The 23,302-nt window shown below is 40.7% G+C and overlaps 1 protein-coding gene across 1 annotated transcript in view; it reads left to right on the top strand.

The window, feature by feature from the left end:
• LOC141640401 (uncharacterized) overlaps nt 1-23,302 on the top strand; it is a 160,961-nt gene that overhangs the window by 114,965 nt on the left and 22,694 nt on the right. The window lies entirely within an intron of this gene.

The raw sequence follows: 23,302 nt of genomic DNA on the forward strand, positions 1-23,302 counted from the left end.
TAAGTTAAGACATACTCACAACCGATTTAAATAATGTCAAATGAAAAGGGGATTGTGAGAAGTCTTAACTTAAGACCATGTACTCTTTATAATAAAACCAGTTCAGAATTTGCTTGCTTGAGTATCCATGTTATAACTTGCGTGTTTAAAATAAATTGCAAACTGTATGAGTTGAAACTTCATGTTTATCTTTCTCTTGCCACACTATGTTACTATTTTAATTCAAAGGCAATAAAAGCAGTAAACACTTGGCTTATGTATTGAACAAAATACCGCATAAGGCATCTTTGAGTGAATTGTTTAATGCCATTTAGTTATAATATTGATTATATCATATTAAACTTGGTTGTTAATATAGGTAAGGTTATAAGCTCTTTCTCAGAGTGTGTATCAAGATTCAGCCATACCATTGACTGGATGTAAGTGTTAATAAGTTTTTTGTACCTTTTGCCTTGTTTTTTAACCACTATCATCTATTTTTATGTAGCGTTTTCAGGTACGAATGAGCAAACGCGGTTCAAGAGCTCTGGTCTCTTTATTGTTTAAAAAAACATCTAATGTAATAATGTAATTGGTTTAGATATCCTAGAAATTGCAATTGAAAACATTTAACCTTTTTATGTCGTAGTAGTCTTTTGAACTGCTTGCATGACACATGGAATTGTAATATGATATATTTTTTTGTTAGATAATATAGATGATTGTGTTTGAATTGTTGGAAGCCGTGAGTTGTTGGGTTATTGATTTATCTTGAAGAACTTTAGTAGTATGAGAATACAAAATTTAGATCGGAGTTCTGCCGTATTTTTTGCAGCATTTAATTGCGGATAAATTATTGAATTCATGCGGATAAATTATTGAATTCGTATTGTCCAAATGAATTTAAAGAAATATTTACATCGATTTTAGGAAAGAACCGATTGGTTTAAGTCCAAAGTGATGTAAATAAAGTGATATTTACATCGGTTTTGGTCCAAAATCGATGTAAAAAAGGCATTATTTACATCGGTTTTGGACGAAAACCGATGTAATTATATTCCATTAACATCGGTTTTACAACCGATGTTTTTGTTATAATTCAATAAACAACGCCCCCAGAAGCATCGCCCCAAAACCGATGTAAATGGACCTAAAAAATCGATGTCAATGGCACTTTTTCTACTAGTGCATCCAAGTTTTAATCCTAACATGTGAATTAGACTAAGTCGGTAGACAATCAATTAGCATACAATTAATGTCGAAGTAGAATTTAATGTTAATTACATGTGAAAACATACAAATGATGCAAGAAATATGATAAATACAATAAATAAAATTGCAATAAAGAAAATTACAATAATTACATCGGGATAATTGATTATTGTCAAAAATACCTTTAAAACGGATAATTTGAGAAAAGAACGAATAAAGGAAAGAATAAATTAGTGAACGAAACAGAAGGAGATGATAATACGAAAAATAGTCAATTATACGTAAGCTAATTAAACTAGTCAAGGCAAAACGGAAGTTCGAGAGGTAAATCATCTCTGGAACAGCGCAGAGATGCGCCCTTTGGAAGAGGCGCAGCGATTCTTTCTGCATTCCAAGGGTGAGTTCTGGCTGTGAAGCCGGAACTGTAAATCGTTAATATTAATTGGTAAATTTAAACGATCGATTAATATATTTACTCGGATGAAAGTTATTTAATATATTAATTACATGTGAATGAGTCATAAAAACGATAAAACATGGATGAGACGGATGCAAACGAATTAATTACATGGATGAACAATGGATTAAAATAAATTAACTAAACAAATTAATTATGTTTAAATAAGATGAATTAATGATGAATATGACAATAAACAGATGAAAAATATATCAAAGATCGAATTCCAGAAACTCAATATGAACGAATTGAATTTCTACAACCCGGATTGATTTTAATGACGAAAACCCACAAATATTGGATTATAAGGGATTTAAGTCGGATTTAATGATGAATTATATACGTTAATGAATGATAAATAATATACATATGAAATTATTGCGATTGCACCAAAGAATTAAAGAAAACAAACGAAAACAAATAAAAGGTGACGAATTTACAGAGGACGAAGGAAGAAGAAGGGAAGCAGGAACTGCGGCAGCCTCACGAAGAGGCGCAGCAGGAACTGCGCTCCTTCTAAGAGGCGCAATAGTTGCTGCGTCCTTTCTCGACGGTTTGTCTTCTGGAAATCCGAGAAAAGGGTTTTAAAGCACGGTTTTAGAAATCGGTTTTAACAAGTATTTTCGACATAAACCTTACAATTGATGATACAAAAAGTAAAGAACAATATATAAAAGAGAGATTTACACCCTCAGACTTACATGTTTGACGAAACGAGATGAACTAAGTTATCGATTAGTGATGCTCGACTCGAATGTAGCGAAAGTGCCCTCGTAAGAGGAAAACGATTAAATTAATTAAGTTGATTGCTGATTGTGTAGTTGGTCAAATTGGTCGGTCATGCAAACGAGGCTGGTACTCAGAAAGATCCGAGCTTACGTGGTCGAATGTTCAAGCACGTAGGCGCCAAAAAGTAAGAACAAAGGTCTAGAATGTAAAGGGAGAAGAGAAGGGCGGACACTCGCGTGAGAAATATGTGAGACCGAAGGTCTCTATTTATACTAATCACACGACGAAATTCTGGTAAGAGTAAGATACGGAAGGAAAGATCCGGAAACAACCGACTTAGGTTAAACACGGAAACTTGGACAAAAAGAAAACCTTGAGGAAAAGGCGCAGCAGATGCTGCGTTCCTTGGAAGAGGCGCAGCACTTGCTGCGTCTTTTCCTCAGCGTGTTCCTCCTGCGCAAGAAAGCGCGTTTGACAGCCTGTCGTATTTTAGGCATCACTTTCACTACAAGACTCGGATTAAGGTGATTTCAGTGTCGTTGGAAATCTAAGAAAGAGATCTAGAACTTTCTGTGAAATAGGCCTGACCCAAAAAAGTAGTTATCGCCTCTTAAAACGGGCCTAAAGCTCGGGTTGTCATTTTAACTAAATGAAATGCACATTTTGTAATGTAAACTTTAAGTTTAGCCTAATGAAGTGACATGTGACTCAAAATGAGATATAACCATGACATTTTATGACATCCTAACCTTAGGTAGACAAGCACATTGCTTTTGACTCGGGATTTGACGGTTTTAGGAAACGAAGACGGTTTTTGACCCGGACTCCAAATGTACTCTAATTACTGCCAAAACGACCGTAATGACACCTAGATGACGACCATGAGGTAAACATTAATGTTTGAGCTATCACTTGACGATAAACTTATGAACTGTCACAAATCGTTCCGCGTACCAAACATGCGGCCCAATCATCACCGGGTGGTTTGCGAGGGGTGCAGAAATGAGGTGTCTACATAACGTAACATGTTTTCACTCTTTAAGAAACTTGGAAAAGGGTAAAATGAAGAGAAACTGACGAAATATGATTTTATATCCTTCTCGCGTTACTATCAAAACCCGACAAAACAACCCGTAAGACTCACTTACTCGATCGAGTAAGTAACTTACTCGATCGAGTAAGTAACTTACTCGATCGAGTTCCCCTTACTCGATCGAGTACCACACATACTCGATCGAGTACCCATCAGACAGACTACTGTTTCGTATTAAAACATACTTACTCGACAGAGTAAGCCCCACTCGATAGAGTACCCATAGACATAGAAAACTGTAGTATTACACCTAACTCCTAAGTTCATGTCTCAAATGGGCATATGCAGTAAGTGGCCTAATCCTCTTAAACTTCAAGCTGGGTCTCTCTCTTAAAAGCTTACCAGTTACACCTCAGTTGTTCCTCGCTTTGACATTTTCGGACTTACCAAGGGATAATGGTTATGGATGACTATTGTCGCCTAGGATCCAGGAGCCCTTCTCCTAAAAATATAATTTAGCACGCGTGCGCACACACAAGTAACGAAGCACCACTATTACAATTTGAGGAGAGCTACTAAACATGGTACTGAAAGCGGAGCTGGACATTGTACTAGGCGGCGGAGATTACATTAAATATCATAATGATTATTTATGATAGAACGACTAATATCGAGCCTTGTTGAACTGGTTCCACGGTTGAGACTAAGTCATTTTCACTCACAGAGAAGTCAGCAAGACAATTGTGAGTAATAGATCCCTGTTACAATGCAACAAAGTTTTATCAAGGTGGAATAAAAGTTAAGAGTGAATGTAACACTCCCATACTCCAAGTGCCTTACCAGGACCACTTAAGGCATGGAAGTGCTACCATCTCGGTTTCCCGAGGCAGTGATAATCAAAAGATAATAAAGAAACAACGTTTAGATAGTATAAAATTTAGTGAATACAATCCAAAACCAACTGATAAAATACGGTTACATGTTCTTAAACCAAATGTCTGACAACTAAACAAAATGTCTGACAAGCTACTCAAACTACAGCGGAAGACTCTATCATCTCGTGATGAAACATCCCAGCTAGCCCATATGTCTCGACTCATACCTGCTCAACAACTGCTCACCATCCCCGAATGGATCACCACAGTTTTTCAAAACAAAGACGGGGTCAGTACTAATCACACAATCATATATAATTACAATAAGACAGAAACCAACACATCTCAATCGTCACGTAACCCAAACTCCATAGTCAACTCCTCATCATTGACTACACACTAAAGTGTGTAGTCCTGCCAGAGTACCCATCGCAGCAGGTTACTCCACACCGCCAGTGGGGGACCGCAGCCGTTCCCACCTAAGCCCCGCTCATACCATAGAGCGATAAACCCAAATCTATTAATGTGCACATCCCTTCTGTGGCGGGTTCCACAGAAGGCGAATAATGGGCGTGAAGCCACTCCCGCAAGTGACCCCACTCAGCCAGGGACGCACTCGAAGACCACAGACAGATACAATCAATCACAACTATCAACAGTAACCAATTCCAACAACCGTCACAATACGAATATGATATTATACAACAATCGCAACCAACAACCAACACATTATGTGACTAATACTGAGTAGGGAAAACCCTACCTGGAATGCAACACACGCGGACGATCTCAACAGCTGTATCAAAAAACCTCTTCTACGAATCCTCCTCCTAACACATCATCACATAATCACTAACCATACAAAAACAAACACAAATCCCCAATCCCCCAAATTAGGGTTTAAACAAACTTGACTAATTACTATAAAATTAGTACGTAGATCTTACCCTCGACGCAAGGATCACAAGGATGCAAAGAACGATGAAATCCGACCTCTCAAGCCTCGGGATTTGTCAATAACACGGATGGATGCGAAGAACGTAACTTGAATCTCTTTTCAATGTGATTAGGTTTGTAAAAGTGTATTATGAAGATGACGGAAAGATTTATATACTAATCCGTATTATTAACAAAACCCGACAAAACATTACCCGTAAACCGAGCTACTCGATCGAAAGCAACCGACGACTCGATCGAGTGCCACTTACTCGATCGAGTGCCCGGCTACTCGATCGAGTACCCTACGGCACTTCATGTTTCTTAAATCAAAACACCCTTACTCGACAGAGTAAGGCCCACTCGATAGAGTACCCAGAGTCTCATAAAACCGTAGTATTACAGTCTTCCCTCCTTAAAAAGAACTTCGTCCCCGAAGTTCAAACCACAACAAAGGAAAGACATACTACCATACTCCCGACACAACAACCAAAACAAAACTCAACACAAAACATGCTACCAACCAAATTCAACCCGACACAAACCACTACTAACTATACCGACACAACACAAAAAGGTATAAGAACTCTTTGCGATTATCTCCTACCCCCCTAAAAGAAACAAGGTTACGTCCCCGTAACCATACATACCTTATAAAAAAAGGAAAGGGTAACGCTCTCTCATAGCCTCCTCTGCCTCCCATGTAGCTTCCTCAACCTCATGATTAGACCAAAGGATCTTAAGCAAGATTGTCTCACCATGTCTAGTCTTCCTAACCTTCCGGTCAAGAATCTGCTTAGGCGCCTCAAGATAAGACAAAGACTCATCTAGCTCTATGCTCTCTGCCTCTAACACATGTAACGGATCACTCACATACTTGCGCAGTTGAGATACATGAAACACGTTATGTACCCTATCCAAAGAAGACGGTAAAGCCAAACGATAAGCAATCTCTCCAACCCGGTCTAGGATCTCATATGGTCCTATGAACTTCTGACTCAGCTTGCCTTTCTTCCCAAATCTCATAACCCCACGCATAGGAGACACTTTCATGAGAACCTTATCCCCAACCTGAAACTCTATATCCCGGTGATGTAGATCTGCATAACTCTTTTGCCTATCTGAGAGCTCTCATCATCCTCTCTCGATCGCCTTAATCGCTCAACCATCTCATGTACCATCTCTCGGTCCTAACACCATCGCAAAGATTGTCGTCCCAACAAATCGGACTCCTACATCTCCTCCCATATAAGGCCTCAAATGGCGCCATGCCAATACTAGTGTGATAGCTGTTGTTGTAAGAAAATTCAATCAAATCCAACCTCTGTTCCCAGCTACCACCAAAATCCATCACACATGCTCGTAACATATCCTCAAGAGTCTTGATTGTTCTCTCTGTCTGACCATCTGTTGCAGGATGAAATGTTGTACTCATATTCAATGTCGTTCCCAAAGATTCCTGCAATTCTTTCCAAAACCTTGAGATAAACCTCGCATCTCTGTCAGATACTATGTCTTTAGGCACACCATGTAACCTCAACACATTCTTCCGATAGGCCATAGCTAATTGTGCCTTAGTCCATGTATCTTTCATTGGCACAAAATGAGCTGACTTGGTCAGTCGATCCACTATAACCCATATCATGTTGTTACTCTGCTGACTCTTTGGCAAACCCGCGATAAAATCCATAGAAATGGATTCCCACTTCCACTCAGGTACCTCAAGAGACTGAATCTTACCTTGTGGTTGTCGCTGTTCCCCTTTAACTCTCTGGCATGTCAAACAACGGGCCACAAACTCCGCTGTTTCTTTCTTCATCCCAGGCCACCATAACGTCTTCTTCAAATCCTTGTACAGCTTATCACCACCTGGATGTACCGAATATGGTGTATAATGTGCCTCTGTCATGATTGTCTTTTTCAGCTCCTCATCATCAGGGACACACCACCTCCCATCAAACCTCAAACTGCCATCTGTATGAATAGAGAATCTAGACACTGTCCCTTTCTCTACTCCAGCTCTCCACTCCACCATCTTAGGATCCAACACCTGTTTACCTCGAATATCATCATAAAGATCGCCGCACTTTGTCAAATCTCCCATGGCATCCCCTTTCTGGATCATATGTATCCCAAACTTCCCAACCTCATCTCGCAACCTCATCAAAGATATAGCTGTGCACAAAGCAAGTACACTCTTCCTGCTCAAGGCATCTGCAACTACATTGGCTTTCCCTTCATGGTAGATAATATCCATGTCAGAATCGCCAATAAACTCCATCCACCTCCTCTGTCTCATGTTCAACTCCTTTTGAGTGAAGATGTACTTGAGACTCTTGTGATCTGAAAATACCTTAAAGGTCGCCCCATAAAGGTAATGTCTCCAAATCTTGAGAGCAAACACCACTGCACCCAACTCTAGATCGTGTGTAGGATAATTCTCCTCATAAGGCTTCAATTGCCTAGAAGCATAGGCAATGACTTTACCGTTCTGCATTAACACACATCCCAACCCATTCTTTGAGACATCTGTATAAACCTCAAAGTTCTCACTCCCTTCAGGCAATGCTAAGATTGGAGCTGTGGTCAAACGCTCCTTTAATGTTTGGAACGCCGTCTCACAACTCTCATCCCAACGAAACCTGTTCTCTTTCCTCATCAAAGCCGTCATAGGTCTAGCAATCTTGGAGAAATCCTTCACGAACCGTCTGTAATATCCAGCTAAACCCAAGAAACTCCGGATCTCAGCTACATTCTTTGGTGCTTCCCACTTGGTAACTGCCTCAATCTTTGCCGGATCCACAGCTACCCCATCCTTAGAGATCACATGCCCCAGAAAAGCAACTTTCACTAACCAGAACTCACACTTGGACAACTTAGCATACAACTCATGCTCCCTTAAGGTCTGTAACACAATTCTCAGATGCTCCTCATATTCCTCCTTAGTCTTGGAGTAGACTAAGATGTCATCTATGAAAACCGCCACAAACTTGTCCAAAAACTGACTGAAAACTCTGTTCATCAAATCCATAAACACAGCCGGTGCATTAGATAACCCAAAAGGCATCACCACATACTCATACTGGCCATACCTCGACGTGAAAGCTGTCTTTGGTATGTCCACCTCTCTAATCTTCACCTGATGGTACCCTGACCTCAAATCAATCTTGGAAAAGACTGATGCACCACTCAACTGATCAAACAGGTCATCTATCCTTGGCAAAGGATACTTGTTCTTCACCGTCACTCGGTTCAGCTCCCTGTAGTCTATGCACAACCTCAAACTCCCATCTTTCTTTTTCACGAAAAGAACTGGTGCTCCCCATGGTGATACACTAGGTCTAATGTATCCCTTCTCTATCAGATCATCTAATTGCTTCCTGAGCTCCTCCAACTCCTTAGGACCCATCCGGTACGATGCCTTAGAGATTGGCCACGTCCCCGGTTTCAGCTCAACACTGAAATCTATCTCCCTCTTCGGCGGTAACCCCGGAATCTCCTCTGGAAAGACATCTGAAAACTCCTCCACAACTGGTATCTGATCAACTGTCGGACTCTCTATCCGATCATCTCTCACATGGCACAAGATCATCGGGCACCCCTTCCTTAGATAGGACTTCAAGGTCACAGCTGCAATCAACTTAACTTTGGGTTTGACAACAAACCCACGATAAGACACACTAATGCCCTTAGGACCTCTCAAAGACACTTTCTTTTGATGACAATCTATCTTTGCTTTGTACTTCCCTAACCAATCCATTCCGGCTATCATCTCAAAACCGTCTAAAGGAAACTCTAGCAAGTCTACAGGTAGATCAACATGCCCAACTATCATAGATGCATCCCTAAAAAACCTCCCACATGTTACAGACTCTCCCGAAGGTATAAAAACTTTCTCACTTACAGACTCATACTCTCTCAAACCCAACTGTTTAACATGACTCGAAGATACAAACGACTGAGACGCCCCCGAATCAAACAAAACAAAGGTGTAAACACCATTAACAAGAAAAGTACCAGTGATAACATTTGCGTCGTCCTCAGCTGCTTGTTTCTCCATCATAAACAGCTTTCCACTGGTCTTCTGCCCACCTCCTTGGACAGTACTGGCTGAGGTAGTCGGCTTAGCACCCGACCCCTGGTTATTGTTGGTGTTGGTAACTGGTTTCTGATAAGAATTATCACCATTACGATTACCTCCCCCGTTGTTGCTCTAACCTCCCCGGTTGCTCCATGACCCAGTTGGTCTGTTACTCGCAAAACTCTGTGCCGGCCCCTGAGAAAAACTCCCCCGTCCCGGTCTCTGGTAACCCCCACTCACTACGCTGGTGCACTCATGTCTCTTGTGGCCTACACCGCCATAGTTAAAGCAGGTCATTCCCCAACTTCCACCACTACTACCACGGCCACGCCCATATGAAGCCCCAGCACTAAACCCTGAACCAGAAGAATATGCTCTAGCCTGAGTGTGGTTGCCCTTCTTGTAGTTAGATTGGCCACCACCCTCGCTCTCAGCCTTTCTTTTCTCAGCACCTCTCTCTCGGGCCATCTCTACCAACCTCTCAGCTCTCCCCGCCCTCTCATAAGCTTCCTTAACATCAGTAAGGATCCCCACGGGTAACTTCTCCATTATCTTGGGGGTCAACCCCTTCTCAAACCTCAGAGCTAGGTTCTCATCACTCAATCCTATATCCTCAACATACCTAGCCTTCTCATTAAACTGTTTGTAATACTCAGCCACAGACATCTCAAAGGTCATCCTGAACCCATCAAACTCCTTCCTCAACTTACTCCTCACATGCTCCGGCACGAACTCCCTCTTCATAGCTTTCCTAAACTCTTCCCAAGGAATAGCAGGCTGCCCCTGCTTCTCATACATATCTCTAGCACTCACTTTTACCTCATCCCACCACTCTTCTGCTGCCTCCCTCAAGTAGAACGCAGCTTGTTCTACCCTCATCTCATCCGGATAATGTACCAAATCCAGAATATTCTCCATCTCACGATGCCAATTGTCAAGAAGAATTGGCTCCCCGGTCCCTTTATACTCTTTCGGGTTAAATCTCGCTATGTAAAGACTGATCTTAAAATGATCAACCTCCTTATCTTTCCCCACTCTCTTTAGTGCCTCCGTAAGAGCATCTTGATGCTCCAACATCTTAACTATGTCATCAACGTTCATGCTCTCAGCTCTCGCATACAAAGCGGTTTTCTTTGGCGGTATCTTGAAACTATATAAGAAAAGGTAGGTATAAACATACATACCATAACCCAAAACACGAAAACAGCCTGCCCAGACCCCACTCGATCGAGTGCTAAAACCTACTCGATCGAGTTGAGGCTACTCGATCGAGTGCCCAACATACTCGATCGAGTGCCCCGACTCCAAACCCCAAACAGACCTTCTGATCTCTAACATACTCGACCGAGCTGACAAGCCACTCGATCGAGTGCCCTCTACTCGATCGAGTGCCCCTATGTACTCCATCGAGTACCCAAAAACACGGTTCTGACCATAAAAACGTCAAACTATCCACTCGATCGAGTTAAGCCCACTCGATCGAGCACCTCACCTACTCGATCGAGTGCCCCCCACTCGATCGAGTCATGCCGACTCGTATACGCTACCCGCATGTTATCTCACTTACCCCAACATAATACGCAATCTTTATAATCTCGGCACTATAATTATAACTACGCATGCATATCTAAATTTTTTTTCATATAATCATTAAAGCAATCTACTTCATATTATCAAAATGCCACATTATAAACACCCAACATGCTTCTTCATTCAATTTACATACAAAACATATCTTTTTAACCTTTAACCATACTTTCAATCCTCTACTCCCATCATCCAACAGTTCACAACACATACCGTTATGTACACATTTGAACCAAAAAGTCAACACATACGACCTTGACACATATACCCCCCATGTGGCCGGTTCAAAATTGCAGGGCGAGTTCGCGACTTTAGGACGTCTCCCAAGCCTTTGCATTAGCTCCTACAACTTTTACCCCGGGTTCATTTTAATTGACTCCCTATGTTCATTTGATTCATTAGTTACAGGTTTCAGGATCGTCGCTCTGATACCACTTTGTAACACCCCCATACTCCAAGTGCCTTACCAGAACCACATAAGGCATTGAAGTGCTACCATCTCGGTTTCCCGAGGCAATGATAATCAAAAGACAATATAGAAACAACGTTTAGATAGTATAAAGTTTAGTGAATACAATCCAAAACCAACTGATAAAACACGGTTACATGTTCTTAAACCAAATGTCTGACAACTAAACAAAATGTCTGACAAGCTACTCAAACTACAGCGGAAGACTCTATCATCTCGTGGTGACACATCCCAGCTAGCCCATATGTCTCGACTCATACCTGCCCAACAACTGCTCACCATCCCCGAATGGATCACCACAGTTTTTCAAAACAAAGACGGGGTCAGTACTAATCACACAATCATATATAATTACAATAAGACAGAAACCAACACATCTCAATCGTCACGTAACCCAAACTCTATAGTCAACTCCTCATCACTGACTACACACTAAAGTGTGTAGTCCTGCCAGAGTACCCATCGCAACAGGTTACTCCACACCGCCAGTGGGGGACCACAGCCATTCCCACCTAAGCCCCGCTCATACCATAGAGTGATAAACCCAAATCCATTAATGTGCACATCCCTTCTGTGGTGGGTTCCACAGAAGGCGAATAATGGGCGTGAAGCCACTCCCGCAAGTGACCCCTCACGGGGGACACACCAAGACCACAGACAGATACAATCAATCACAACTATCAACAGTAACCAATTCCAACAACCGTCACAATACGAATATGATATTATACAACAATCGCAACCAACAACCAACACATTATGTGACTAATACTGAGTAGGGAAAACCCTACCTGGAATGCAACACACGCGGACGATCTCAACAGCTGTATCAAAAAACCTCTTCTACGAATCCTCCTCCTAACACATCATCACATAATCACTAACCATACAAAAACAAACACAAATCCCCAATCCCCCAAATTAGGGTTTAAACAAACTTGACTAATTACTATAAAATTAGTACGTAGATCTTACCCTCGACGCAAGGATCATAAGGATGCAAAGAACGATGAAATCCGACCTCTCAAGCCTCGGGATTTGTCAATAACACGGATGGATGCGAAGAACGTAACTTGAATCTCTTTTCAATGTGATTAGGTTTGTAAAAGTGTATTATGAAGATAACGGAAAGATTTATATACTAATCCGTGTTATTGACAAAACCAGACAAAATATTACCCATAAACCGAGCTACTCGATCGAGCAACTGACGTACTCGATCGAGTGCCACTTACTCGATCGAGTGCCCAGGCTACTCGGTCGAGTACCCTACAGGCAGACTACTGTTTATTAAATCAAAACACCCTTACTCGACAGAGTAAGGCCCACTCGATAGAGTACCCAGAGTCTCATAAAACCGTAGTATTACAGTGAAAGCATGGGAGAACTCTCGTACAACCACTTTATCAAAACAAATGACTATCCATATACTCGATATTTGTATAAGTACCCCCCTCCATTCCAATCATTTATTTACCTTTTACATTCTTTATGAGAGGTATTTTAATCAAAGATAAATAAATGATCGGGATGAAGGAATTATATATAGTGGTATAAAAGTTTGAAATGCCTACTATTATAAGATAGCCGCCAACTATCACTCTATGATTGTGTATGCCAAGTTTACAGGAAATTGGTAAGACCTTGCCATGAATACTGAACAATATATACCATGATTACATAATTAACCAAGTCTATATCATCTTTCACCAGTGATAAGTCCATTTTATATAGACTTTATCTCCTTATTTTAGCTCTAATATATTTGATTATTGCACTAACCTTAGTGATTTTATGAGCTAATATTGTATTCTAGTTGTCTTTGCATGGTTTGTCACATTTTGTAGGAACTTGAGCTTTTAGGAGCTTATTTCTAACAAATTTTCAAGTAACTAGAATCAAGGCTAATTGTGGAAGCAAGATGGACCATGGTAGGATATTATGGAAATGACAAGTCCAAGTATGAAGAATTGTGAAGTGGGTTGATGCACAAATGAAATCACAAGTGAAGCCCAAATTAAGAAGTCCACACAAACTCAACATGGGATGCTCAACTTTGGATGCTTATGGGATGCTAAATTGTGTGATTAACCAAAGGCTTAAAGATGGGATTAATGGCTCACATGGGATTCTCTAGGCAATTACTCAAGCAATTAAGAGAAAATATTTGGGGTTGACCCCTTATATTTGCTCTAAGTTTCACCCCTCATTTCCTATATAAAGGGTGTAGACTTAAACACTTAGACACCATCTTTCTACACACTTTTACAAAGAAATTCTCTCTAAATTTAGCAGTTAGTTTAGGTTAGCTCTTAGATAGTTTAGTTTAGATTTACTTTATGTTGTTTACATTTTCTATTTACATTACAAGTTATAAAACAATTTACATTTACAAATTATTTATATTACAAGTATTGTTCTTCCATTTTCATTTCCATTTCCAATTGCAAGGTAATTTCTTATTCATATTTTCATTATGTTTGCCATTTCATTTATAATTAGTTTAATTTGCATTTCCACCATGTTAGAGTAGTTTCTTTTGTCTAGGGAATGAAGGGAGCCATGCATAAAAAGTATTTGTAAAATGTTAAATTAGGTTGATATAATATTGTCTAATTGTTTCTATCATATGTTTGCATTGTCACGTTTAATCTTTGTTTAAAGGCCTTATTCATTGATTAAGTTTGTTCATTCATTCTAAAAGTCGAGAGGCACGGAATTGAATTAGACTAAGTATGTGTAGTAGGACGATCTAGTCATGGACGAGAGTTTCTCTAGGACTCGGTATATGGTTGACACTAACATCGTAAGGTGGGTGTCTCTAAGCCTAAACAATTAACGATTTATCAACTCCTATGTTTAATTTGAGCATTTACATTATTTGCATGTGTGAGCCAGTGATACCCGTCGTTGTGAGTACCAAAAATAAGATTTATAATTTCCTATTAAGACTAGCCTAGGCTAGTGGTAACAGGGTCGAACCACAAGGAGGCAGACGTAATTTCTAGCTGTCTAATAAAAGTCTAAGGTAACAATTGTGGGGGTTGAGTTGATTTGGTCTATGACTAAGAGTAAATAAAAACAATAAACTAAAAAGACGGATTAAACAAATAAAGAAGGGGTACTAGGATGGTCGGTTCATTATAGCTTCGGCGGCAGCATACCAAACAGGACTAAATCGAACACATGTGAGGCGGGAAACAAGAGGTCCTCTCGGTCCACTCTTAACAAATAGCATCTTTCAATCTCGCTATAGGTCCCTAATATCACTAATACTGACTCTCGTCCTGAAAAGTGACTAACGGTCTAAACTATACCTATCTTTCGATCTCAGCACAGTTTAGTCATCTTAATTGGTGATCTAACAACTTTCCCTATCTTTCGATCTAATGGGTCAGTCATAAATTAAGCATCTAACTGGTCGCATGCATTCGATTCGTTAAATACAACATTAAAATCAATTAAAACGAAAGGTAACCTCACGTGGTCAGTCGATCGACCGGGTATGGCAGTCGATCGACTGACACGCGATTTCAGTCCAATTTAAATACTACGCCGCCTACGCCATAATTCCCCTACATCCTAGCACAATTGATTTAGCTACTCATACTAAAGGTGATAACAACAATAAAACTAGGGCATAAAAGTACTGAATTCATAATTAAAGCGGTAAGACAAACAATTAACATGCAATGATAAAACGGTTTCGGGAATCTAACTAGCAATTCTATACTAATAACGAAACAGAAGTGAATTGAAATAGGGCCGAAGAATACCGAGATCGCAAAGGAAAGATTAAGAATAAGAACGAAAATTCCAATGCTCACAATATTTCAAACCCTAATTATTTCTAAAGAATTGTATGTAAAACTTAATGTGAAAACTTGATTAAAACTGGATGATGTATCTGATGTTCTAGGTTACGTTATATAGCAAACATACGTAACACTTATTATCAAAACCTAAACATTATGGGCTTGCGCTTCCTCGGTCTTTTAATTCCCGTCTGGGATAGCAGATTGATCGATCGACTGAGCATGGCGGTCGATCGACTGGTCTTCAGTATACAGTAGCTTCTGGAACCTGCAGGTTGGTCGATCGACTGATGGCAGTGGTCTATCGACTGCTTGAGCTGCTACTTAACTTTTATAATCTCGTGGATTTGTCTTTTGGGCCTTGAAATGCGCACCAAGCTCGTTCCTCGGGTGAATACTTCACGTCAAATGCAATGCAGGATACTCGGGGACGTATTTAGCTCGATTTCCGCTGGATTCTTCACATTTCTGCAATAATGTACAAAAATACGGATGTAGACGGAAATAGGGAGAAATGTAGCATAAACTACATGAATGAGCTCTGAAATGCGTGGAAAGTAGGATGTAAAACATCATATAAAAGACACGCATCAAACTTCCCCAAACCAAACCCTTACTTGTCCCCAAGCAAGAACTAGACTCGATCTAATTACCTAATGGAACGAGTTTAATCTCAGAGCGAATTACAACATGTGAAACTTAAACCAATTTAATACACAACCAACAATCAATTAGTAATGTGAATCATGCAAACGAGTTATGGAGTCGTTAAAACTACTGAACCGTCAACTGTAGAGACTTATCAAATTGGACTCTCACGGGTCGCTCATAACACTCAAATAAGCACAGGTGAATAATGTAAAGATAGAAAGAATTCATTTGTAGTGACACTCACCTAACTACGACCTATAAGAACATGCTTGCAGTCTAATATGAAAGCAATCTCTACAACCGTACATACGCATTTCAACCAACAAGTGACCATGACACATGCCGAGGTATATATTTGGATATGTGAGGTATGGGTAAGATGAGGCAAAACATTTATGGAAAAGTGGAGGTACAGGTGATCAAGCTAGTACCAAAACGGAACCATATGGCAACATCCAACTTCTTGCTCAAAACAAATGGAACGGTGCTATATCAAGCACAAATCTCACAATTTCCAGGTATAAAAGTAATCAACTAACTCCCCAAAAGAAATGATTAATACATGGGAGCAAAAATCGCCATAAGATAAGGATTTGAATTATGCGAATTTGATTTCTTTCTCTTTTTCTCGAACCTCAGTCGATCGACTAAAAGGGGCAGTCGATCGACCGCATGAACAGTACAGAACTCTTTTTTTCTTTTCTAATCATTTTTTCATCTTTTTTTTTCTTTTTTTCTTTCTTTTTTATTTCTTTCTTTCCTCCTTTTCATCTTTCCAACAACATCTGAAAAGAGCATATGCCACCAAAAACGAAGTAACAATCCCAAGAACACAGACTACTAGCTTGACAAGGGCAGGCTAAATGTAGGATGTAGTAATGGGACAAAAAGGCTGTTTTTGGCAGTGTGGGGTTCATGGGCAAAACGAGAAAAGGAAACCTCTACCACATGTGTCAACTAACCACAAACCGAATGCATACAGGTATTAAGCAGATTAAGTTCATATTTATGCACATTTATGTGACATGCCTCATAAGGAGTACTACTCACATTCCTAAATAAACTGGTCATAGATGTCACTAGTTATAGGCTCTAAATCTCAGAAATATGATGTAGCTTGCCAATTTTCAAAGTCAAGTCTCAAGTCCAGCAAGAATGTAACGAAAACTCGTAGATATGCATTTATACGATTCTACTAATAACATGTTAATTAGCAAGGCTTAGGCAAAACAGGTGCAATTGCGATATCATCCTTGAAATACTACCGTTCCGACTCGACCTACATGCTAAAATAAACGTGCATTTTATGGAAATTTTTGAAATTTTCAATTTTTTTTGAATTTCGTATAAAATGAAATGAACAATGCAAAACAGAATGTAAACGTGAATGCAAGCAAATGATATGCGACGCAAAACCCTTCCCCAAACCAAATCACACAATGTCCCCATTGTGCAAAATCATGTAATGAAGAAAAGAGAAATGGGAATTTGCGGGAAAATAAATAAATAAATATGGCATGAAGTGGAAATCAGGAACTCACAAGACTTTAAACGCAGCAAAGGAAACCTCCCCAAACCAGCGTGAGCTAGGAGGTTTCAGTAGCCAGCAGTGCTACTAATAAGTACCTGAAAGACAAATAAAACCCACGCGTAAAATCGAGAAGACAATTTTGAAGCGGTAAATATGTGCACAAATGAGAAAATTAGAAGAAATAAATAATTGGACGGAAAATAAAGTGGAGTAAAAAACTCCCTTAAGTCCGCATATCGAACAAACACAGCAGGGGAGAGGTCGTGAATAGGTACAGCAGCGTCCTTGGTCGATCGACTAAGAACGGCAGTCGATCGAACAATGTGTCAGGAACAGTAGCTCCTGGAAAGTGCAACTCAGTCGATCGACCAATGTAGCCAGTCGATCGACTGAAAATACTGTTGTACTCCTTATTTCTTCGTATTTGCTCAATTACTTGAGCTAATGAGGTCTAAAACCTACAAGTGCACAATAATACGCGCCCACAATTGCGCAAAACCCAGAATAAAGTCTCAAACGCATAAAATCCTAAGCAAGCAAAATAAAATGCGAAGTTTCGCGCACACAAAAGCAATAAAAAGTGTCTAACAAAAGCAAATAAAATGTTTGGAAAATATGTGATCAACTAGTAGTTGATCAAGAACGGCCACGGAATGGCCCACTTTGTCGGCTTCTGGCTACTAGAGGTAGCCTCAACGGTGCTTATCTTAGCAGCTGCACCCTTCTTAGCTTCCACGTCCGTATGGCTCAACGGATCAACACTTTCATCGTCTCCCCAATCAAGGACTTCTTCTTGCTCATCAAAGTCCAAGTCGGACTTCCGTGCCTTGACCGGTTCGTCATCAACTTCCCCATCAGTGGCATATCTAAGGCAACCAAGACCTCCTCGTTAAATGATTGGCTTCTCTGCAGCTAGAGTGACTTGCAGCTCTTCCTTCCCCAAACCAGCTCCTGCGATATCAGAAATAGACAAATCTTCCTCCAATTTGCTCCCAATCTGGGGCGGAGGGGTTACAACAGGAATAGAGATAGGTAAATCAGGAAGCACAAAGTACGATTTCTTGTCAGAAACCGTGTTACAAGTCACAGGCCACATGGGGTCCTTTTTCTTAGATGGTTGGGCAAAAACAATAGAATGCTTGCCTACTTTAAAAGTCAAGGTTCCTAAACCGACATCTATGACTGCACCAGCAGTGTGCAGAAATGGCCTACCCAAAATAATGGGAATATGAGCATCCTCAGGCATGTCAAGTACAACAAAGTCGACGGGGAAGAAAAACTTCCCTATTTGGACGGGGATGTCCTCTAAGACTCCTATTGGCTGGACCGCAGATCGGTCAGCCATCTATACTGTCATATCTGTTACTGCAAACCTCGTCAATTTGAGCTTCCTAGCTAGACTCAAAGGCATGACGCTTATACTAGCTCCTAAGTCACATAATGCCTTCTCAATAGAGAAGGTACCTATATTGCAAGGAACAGAAAAGCTACCCGAGTCCTCTAGCTTATGGGGTGCAGTGTGAGACAGATAAGAGCATGACTCTTTGGTTAGTGCGACAGTATGCACATTTTCAAGTGACTTTTTCTTAGACAGGAGTTGTTTCATGAATTTAGTGTAGGTAGGCACTTGATTGACCAACTCAAGGAAAGGTACTTGTACATTCAAACTACGGATAACCTTTTCAAATTTATTGAAAGATACTTGTTCCTTTGTCGGCACTAGTCTCTCCGGATATGGGGCTGTAAGAAGTACCTAAGCCCTCTCCTCTAAATCGCGCGTGCCGGTATCTGTGGACTTAGGCTGAAAGTCCACCACCTTCTCCTTATTGAAGCTTGAACCCTCCTCACACCGTCTCAAATGTGAGCCATTGACCGACATTGGGTCAAACTTCGGAACCGGGACGGACCCATCAGCACTCGGGTCTTTCCCCAACACTTTCAGAGTTGTCGAACCCCGGAACAAATGGTCTCTCAAATTATCGGGCATCGGAGGACGAAAAATCTCGCTATCAGCAGTGATCTTGGTCGATCGACCACTATCCTCGATCGATCGACCGAGGTGTACAGATTCAGCCGATGTAACCGCGTATCAGTCGATCGACCGGGTGTATCAGTCGATCGACTGATATACCTGGTAGACGCCTTTTTCTTTGAATTATTCGTTACAGCTTTCTTTTGACTCGGATCCGCCTCATTCTTTTCAACAGCGTCCTCGACCATGGCAGGCCCCTCCAGGGTGGACCCACTCCTCAACGTGATAGCGTTTAGGGTCTCCTTTTGGTCGGTTTGAGTCGGTAAGTGTCCCGGAGCTCGAGTGGTACTCTTACTAGCCAATTGAGCAATTTGGCTCTCTAGTAGCTTCATCCCGGCCTCTCTTGCTTGGGACTCCTTCAGCAACAAGTTCTTGAACTCAGCAAAATCAGAACCATGGGATTGTTGTTGCTGCTGCGGCACATAAGGAGGTTTTTGATATTGTTGTTGCTTTTGATGAGGGGGCACATAGGGTTGCTGCTGCGGAGGTGGAGTTGGATTTAGGACATTCTGGCTACTCCACCTCAGGTTGGGATGAACATTAGGCTCATAGTAGGTGTTTATCGCCTATAATGTTGAAAGGCAAAGACAAGACTCAAAGGGACTAGGGCAATTCTTCAAACGTGTCCTCTGCTCCGCACCTTTCAGACGAAAGGACCGTCTGACACAGCATTTACTTGGTAAATACCTTCTTTTGAAGCTCTTCCTAGTTCATACTTGTCAAATCTCGCAGTGAGAGCTTCAAGTGCAACTACAGAAGGAGATTCAGCGCTCCTCCTTTGATTCCCTCTGGAATTCCCATACTCAGCCTTGTGGGTGGCTATATCGTCAATGATCTTCCACCCCTTGGTTTCTCCCAAATTCTCAAAAATCGACCCGGGGCAGCTGCAGATCCAAAATAGCCCTCTAATCGTCATACAGCCCATTATAGAACTGATTGCACAAGCTCCATTTTTCGAACCCATGGTGTGGTATGGTTCGCACCAACTTCTTAAAACGGACCCATGCTTCGTGGAAGTTCTCGTCCGGCCCTTGTTTAAAGCTCGTGATTTGAGCTCTAATTGCATTGGTCTTCGAGGCAGAAAAATATTTCTTGTAAAATGCCAAAGCCAATGAATTCCAATCGGTGATCCCATGAATGGCTCGGTCCAGATCTCTATACTACTCCCTTGCAGCATCACGAAGGGAGAAGAGGAACATGGTCTCCTTGATCTGGTCTTGGGTCACGCCGGCTGGTGGGGGTATGGAACAATGATGAGTCAATAAATGTCTCCATATGCTTAGCTGCATCTTCATTTGCAGCTCCCTCGAACTGGTTTCTCTCAACCATACTAATGTATGAAGGCTTTGGTTCGAACTTCCTGACATCTCCTGGTAATTCGAACCCCTTATATAAATTTGCAGCTGTCGGCTCAGAATGACTAGCTATACTCGCTTCCTCAGCCATGACTGGAATTTCTGGAGAAGTGACTGTCTCTACCAAGAGGTGGAAACGGGTGAAGAAAGTGGATCTTCCTCGAATGCTCGTTCTCGTAATAGCTTGTGAGTACTCAACTCTTCCTCTGTCGGTAATATCCTTTGTGATCGTCTCAACTCGCGCAAAGATTTCTCAATCTCAGGATTGAATGGTACTAGTTCACCACCCTGTGACCTGCGCATAAGAGGAAACTACAAAAAGAATATAAGAAAAGTTTAAGGAACGGATGTTCCTTAAACTAAGAAAGACTAAATTAAAACAACTAAAAATTAGAACTATTGCCTCCCCGGCAACGGCGCCAAAATTTGATACCCGTCGTTGTGAGTACCAAAAATAAGATTTATAATTTCCTATTAAGACTAACCTAGGCTAGTGGTAACAGGGTCGAACCACAAGGAGGCAGACGTAATTTCTAGCTGTCTAATAAAAGTCTAAGGTAACAATTGTGGGGGTTGAGTTGATTTGGTCTATGACTAAGAGTAAATAAAAACAATAAACTAAAAAGACAGATTAAAAAGATAAAGAAGGGGTACTAGGATGGTCGGTTCATTATAGCTTCGGCGGCAGCATACCAAACAGGACTAAATCGAACACATGTGAGGCGGGAAACAAGAGGTCCTCTCAGTCCACTCTTAACAAATAGCATCTTTCAATCTCGCTATAGGTCCCTAATATCACTAATACTGACTCTCGTCCTGAAAAGTGACTAACGGTCTAAACTATACCTATCTTTCGATCTCAGCACAGTTTAGTCATCTTAATTGGTGATCTAACAACTTTCCCTATCTTTCGATCTAATGGGTCAGTCATAAATTAAGCATCTAACTGGTCGCATGCATTCGATTCGTTAAATACAACATTAAAATCAATTAAAAGGGAAGGTAACCTCACGTGGTCAGTCGATCGACCGGGTATGGCAGTCGATCGACTGACACGCGATTTCAGTCCAATTTAAATACTACGCCGCCTACGCCATAATTCCCCTACATCCTAGCACAATTGATTTAGCTACTCATACTAAAGGTGATAACAACAATAAAACTAGGGCATAAAAGTACTGAATTCATAATTAAAGCGGTAAGACAAACAATTAACATGCAATGATAAAAAGGTTTCGGGAATCTAACCAGCAATTCTATACTAATAACGAAACAGAAGTGAATTGAAATAGGGCCGAAGAATACCGAGATCGCAGAGGAAAGATTAAGAATAAGAACGAAAATTCCAATGCTCACAATATTCCAAACCCTAATTATTTCTAAAGAATTGTATGTAAAACTTAATGTGAAAACTTGATAAAAACTGGATGATGTATCTGATGTTCTAGGTTACGTTATATAGCAAACATACGTAACACTTATTATCAAAACCTAAACATTATGGGCTTGCACTTCCTCGGTCTTTTAATTCCCGTCTGGGATAGCAGATTGGTCGATCGACTGAGCATGGCGGTCGATCGACTGGTCTTCAGTATACAGTAGCTTCTGGAACCCGCAGGTTGGTCGATCGACTGATGGCAGTGGTCGATCGACTGCTTGAGCTGCTACTTAACTTTTATAATCTCGTGGATTTATCTTTTGGGCCTTGAAATGCACACCAAGCTCGTTCCTCGGGTGAATACTTCACGTCAAATGCAATGCAGGATACTCGGGGACGGATTTAGCTCGATTTCCGCTGGATTCTTCACATTTCTGCAATAATGTACAAAAATACGGAAATAGGGAGAAATGTAGCATAAACTACATGAATGAGCTCTGAAATGCGTGGAAAGTAGGATGTAAAACATCATATAAAAGACATGCATCACCCAACCTCCCTAGACATTTTATTTACTATTGTTTCATCACTTCAACCCAATCAATCAATCGATAATCTACCAAGGTAAAATCAATCCATAACAATTAATTAATAACTCCCGTCTCCTTTGGGTTCGACCCCTAAGTACTACATTCATTTTTTGTCTAGGGTATAAATATTATCTTTCCATAGGTGTGCGATAGCCTATCAACCAGCTTATAACTTCTGATCGCAAGGTAATGAAGTGATTATCCATCGTCAAGTTCAATTCTCCTGCAGCTCTGCAACTAACTGAGAATCAACTGAAACAAATAATTAGCACCATGACACTGTGATATTGAATTCACGATCAATTAGAGACTTTTATAGAGAAGATCTTAAAGAGGAGGAGACTTTTCTTTTTCTTTCAATTAATGGACATGGGAAATTTATGAGCTTGCATCTATCTATAACTAATAGAATCAAGTTAGCTTTTAAGTTTAAACTATGGCTAAAATCTAAAAGTGAATGCTTGAGAATCACCGCCAAAAACGTAGTTATAGTCTTATAGATGCAAAAAAAAAAAATGTGTGTACCATTATAATTTTGGAGAAGGTAGACAGAGACCTTCCCTTATACACGGGAGTATAATATTGATCACCT

Source organism: Silene latifolia, unplaced genomic scaffold (assembly GCF_048544455.1).
Source record: "Silene latifolia isolate original U9 population unplaced genomic scaffold, ASM4854445v1 scaffold_79, whole genome shotgun sequence".
Taxonomy (NCBI): domain Eukaryota; kingdom Viridiplantae; phylum Streptophyta; class Magnoliopsida; order Caryophyllales; family Caryophyllaceae; genus Silene; species Silene latifolia.